Source organism: Octopus bimaculoides, chromosome 9 (genome assembly GCF_001194135.2).
Source record: "Octopus bimaculoides isolate UCB-OBI-ISO-001 chromosome 9, ASM119413v2, whole genome shotgun sequence".
In the NCBI taxonomy this organism is placed as follows: domain Eukaryota; kingdom Metazoa; phylum Mollusca; class Cephalopoda; order Octopoda; family Octopodidae; genus Octopus; species Octopus bimaculoides.
The window spans coordinates 26,971,677-26,977,022 of record NC_068989.1 but is presented as its reverse complement, the minus strand read 5'-3'; positions in this window follow the sequence as shown (position 1 = coordinate 26,977,022).

Below are 5,346 nucleotides of genomic sequence, written 5' to 3'. Positions count from 1 at the left end.
AATACCATATGTCCAACGCAAGATATAATATGTGTGTTCAATTCCTTCAAGAATCAAGTAAATTTATAGTATTCAGTCTCTAAAGTGTCTAAACGGTACGGTAAAAAGACAGGCAAATACAACAATAAAAACTTTAGAAATATCATGAATGCTCAAAATATTTATTAAAAAAATATTTATAAACATGAATGATTTCACAGTTGTATAAAAATATGACAAATCAAGTTAAAACATTACAATATATAAACGTACATTATGCTATAACATATAATGGGTAAATATATACGGTATGATGAAGTTATAAATTTACATGTATTATATTAAAAACGTGTACATTAGGACAGGATAAAAAAAAATTAAAATAAACACAAAAAAACGTATAATATAAAAGTTAAGTTAAAAGTATACTGACACATCTACACCTCCAGACGCACAACACACACACACACATACACACACACACACACACTCCTACACACACAGCACAACAAATACATCCACACACAGGTTGTCATGCGAGAGCGAATTTGAGACATTGTAGAATCACTAGCAATGTACTCCTTCCAAAGTGAGATAAATATCATCTGTCAGTATATCGGTACATATGTATGTATTCTATGTGTGCATTTGTATGTGTGAGTGTGTGTATGTATTATATATATATAATATATTATGTATGTGCGTATGTATGAAGCCTGCACCTGTTTGCCCTCTTAAAATAGTGGTTCAGGGATTTTAAACTTAGCATACTTGATAGCACTTTTAACTTTTCAAATCTATAAGCTCCCCTGACCAGATGTACTAGTAATCTTACGAATTTTACAAGATGGAAGCAGATCGACTAGTCTTTAACGAAGCGGAGTACACACACTTCTATAGATTAGGCATAAAGTCAGTCATACAAATATTATCATTTCTCACCGAATTAACACAACTAACCATTCTTAATTCCCATTCTAATGTTTCAAAAACCCAGTTCCTTTCTCTCCCCACCAAGCTTTCTCTTTCTCTTTGATTCATTTTCTTGTGTTGCCTTTTTCTAGCTTTTTCTCACCTTTTGTCAGAGGGCAGCCATGTTTATTTTGGTTAGGGCAGTTTGTGAGATAATATATGTCATGCTATGAACTCCTGTTGGATTACTGTACCAACCGAGCATGCAAATTATGGTTGTTCACATTTAAATCCATTTAAAAAAAATTATCAGATGATATTTATTTCACTTTGGAAGGAGTACATTGCTAGTGATTCTACAATTTCTCAAATTCTCTCTCGCATGACAACCTGTGTGTGTATGTGTTTGTTGTGCTGTGTGTGTATGTGTGTGTGTGTGTGTGTGTGTATTGTGCGTCTGGAGGTGTATATGTGTCAGTATTGTGCACGCATAAATTTCACCAATATGTATCAGCTAAAAATTTAATAAGAGCCCAGAATGCCCAGTGCATTCGTATGCAAATGTCATGTATATGGTGATGAGTCATACCTTTTCTATTGCCACGCTTATTATCAGAAATGGAAAAAAAACCTGAGATAGGTTCGATGCTAACCTACGACCAAATATATCCACCAATGTATTTGCATATATAATAATAAATTATATATAAAGAAAAATGCAGCAATATTTTAGCTTCTGATTAAAGTAGCCATTTGCATAACGTTGTACACAATTCCCACAAACGGTAGCCAAACTTTTACTGTAACTCTGTTGGGTATTAAAATGGACAAATATAAACTAAGAAGAGTTACTTTTAAATATAAAGATGAGATGATCATAGATGGAACGACTTTGATGCTATGAATAATTAACCTATACATCGACAACAATAGCAGCAATGCAAAATTTACTTTTCTATCTTGATTTCCTTGCGTTAGTATAATTAACGTCGCATTTTAAATAAGATAAATTTATTTTCGTTTCGATTCCTATGGTGCCGCAACAAAGCAAACATGACACGAAGTGTGGTTATTTTCTGAGTTATATTTTTTTTGTTTTAATATTACGTTCCTTACAAAACTGAAAATCAACAAAACTTGTTCTCAAAGAAAGTAGTCAAATAATACTAAATGATAAATGATTCCGATTTGTTACAATTTGATAGCATTAAAAAATGCGGAAAAAAATAAAGACATTTTGATGGAACGATTTTTTCCCGTGTGATAGAGTTAGTGGCCATAGTAGACATAGAATAAATGCAGTATTTTTCTCTGTGTAATTACATTTCTTTAAAAAATGGAGAGTAAAATAACATGCTGCGAACGTGTTATTTTCAATCGTTAAAAAAATAAACTGAAATGGTAGCAACAAAATTTAAGCAATAACGTTTAATGCCAGTTGCTTTAATGCGATTTCATGTCACAATAAATTTAAAGGAAAGACATCACAGAAACACATTTCAGAAAATATTTCTTTAAAGAAGAAACAAAAGCTAATAACTATAATCACACAACTAGTTTTCTTGCAAGTAGTATTTAATTAATCATGAGCTGGTAGTTAAAAGAGAACATATTAAAGCATACCTAAAACGCTGTAGTTAGACCATTCAGTGTACTATCCATCTAACATGACCACGACCAAATTATAATATATTTCCTATGATTTTAATAAAATGTACAACTTATAAGTAACATAAGGTAGTTGCGATATTATTCTTGAACAATATCAGTTGTATTCAATATTTCACCTGAAATACTTGGTTAAAATATGGCTATTAATTTCATTGCAACTGAAATCTGCTGGGCCATTTAAAATGTTTTTCTTCCTCATTTGTATTCCTTTATTCCTTACACCTTTTCTTCTTGCTGTTTTTGTTTCGGTTTGGTAAAACATTCCTTGTAGATGCTCGTAGATATTGTTTGTTCATAGTATGTTTTATACCTCTATGTTTATAATTTTTCTCTCTGTATTCTTCCGAAAGTGACCAAAATAAAGATGAGCTGCTCAGCTCAGTTTTAGTTTTGCTGGTTGGAGCGGTATATATTACATTTTATCTAATTTTGTGGCAGACAAAATTATGAAAGTATTACATTGAAATTTGCAACAAAATGCCAGTGAGTTAAAAATTAATGAGCATTTTAATGTTGCACGCTTTATGTTAAATGAAAGTTTTACCTCTATAGTCATATGAAACAACAACGAAAATGAGAACCAGAAAAATAAGGGAAATTTTCAGTGCTAACTAAACACCTCTCAGTGAGACCGAAGGAACGACAACGACTATAGAGGAAGATCCACGTTAACTCTAGAAATAACCGCAACGACAACAAATGCAAAGGAAACATCAGTAGTCCTGAAAGCAGAAGCAGGAGCAGTAGTAACAGCAATTGTAGCAGCAGCAGCAACCACAACGACGAAACAAATAGCAACACCAAGATGCGATACAAGAGCAACTAAACATTAAAAGAATAATTGCCTTGAATTTCCATCATCGCCATTAACAATAACAGCAAAACCTCAACCGACAAAGACCTTCATGGAATGCTGCACCACGATACTGCTCACTCAGACGGAAAAGAGCCAAAACGAAAGATAGCAATCAACAAGAAGAGTGTAAGAAAAAATACGCAAAAGAAAGCATCGAGATTCGAACAAGTGCAAGAAATACCACCAAACAACAACACTCCCTCAGTAACAATATTCTCAAACCCCCAATAACTACCACCGCCACTACCACCAACCCAACTACCACCGCCACCACCACCACCACCAACATCACTACAACCACCGCTACCACCTTCAAAAATATTACCAACATCAGAAAACACACGCACTATCCAAGCTGCACGCAAACAGACAAGAAAAATATGTACCAAGAAACATCATAAACTAAACGGGCGCAAGTACAAACTACAAAAAAAGTTAACATACTTTATGCAGTAGACGATATTAGACCCCACAAATTGATTCAGCAATATATAGCATACCAACACACACGCAGTATCTAAAACAACACAAGATACATACATAGGCTAAATATAAGATACCCTGACAAATTAGGAGATGCTAATGGAGACGATAAAGCAAAGAATATGCAAAAATGTATTGTGGATACAGTCACTAGCCTGAAGGTCGAAACAACTGTCTTTACACAGTAGGAGTAAGTAGACCTTTCTCACTTTCTTCTTACATTAGGTACCATGTGTACACATCTCCCAGGCGATCGGTTTGGGGAGACAGAGTAGGTGAGTTAGTTCGGAAAGGTCTGGATCTCATGATACAGGACATATTTTTGGACCCAGAAAATAAGGTCGTGGCACCAGAAGCATGAATGTGTATAGAGACAAGTAAATACATATGCAAGTGTTTCTGTGTGTCAGTGTGTGAGTGTGAGTGCGTGTGTTTGTTTGCGTGTGCATGCGTATGCGCACGCACGCGTATAATGTAAATGTTGCGGAGCTATGAAATTGCTACTGACGTTGAATTTCCCTTTCATCCTTTCAAGGCCAATGAAATATGTAGCAGACAAGAAATAAGGTCAATGCAATTGACTAGTTCTCTCTCTAAAAATTTCAGGTTTTGTACCTATAATAGAAAGGGCTATTATAATTATTGGTTTTGTAATTACAGATTGATTTCATTGCAGTGAAGACTTAAGATTTCCCTGCTTTCATAAAAGACATTTTTTTTTAATTTGAAAAATATTCTACTAATACGTCATTTTAAAATCTTGACTTTTCTTTGCAAAGAATTGATGGGAGGTAAAAGATTTGGCAATTTTTGTTGCTTTCATTGAACACTTTGGTATATTACTCTAATATAATTATTTGATGACTTCTATAAGAAATACGCGGTGGAATTTTTTCCTCATATCTTCAGTACTTTAGCGGATATCAGCTTTTACTTTAAATATTATCTTGTCTATAATCCATAGGAAGATGAGGTGTTCTACACACATAGGCGCACACATAAATATATAAGCACATTCATAACTGTTGAATCTCTCTTTGCTTGCTTCAGTCATTTGACAGCGGCCATGCTAGAGCACCGCCTTTAGTCGAGCAAATCGAACCCATGACTTATTCTTTGTAAGCCTAGTACTTATTCCATCGGCCTATTTAACACTACACACTGAATTGTGGCAAGGTATGGACGGATTCCGGAGTACCGAGAAAATTATGTATAAATATATCAAATTAAGAATTCTACGAGGTATAGTACAATGCAAAATACCAAACGGAACCTCACCTCTTATATCTCATCTTTCTTCCTCCTTTAACGCCTATGTGATATAATTCTTGGGAGAGAATACATTTGCGGCTGACGATAGCTTTACATTGTCAATTATACACTGATGTAACAACTATAAAGCTTGAAACACGTGTACCGCAGAATCCTTTGTGTTTTTGTTATTA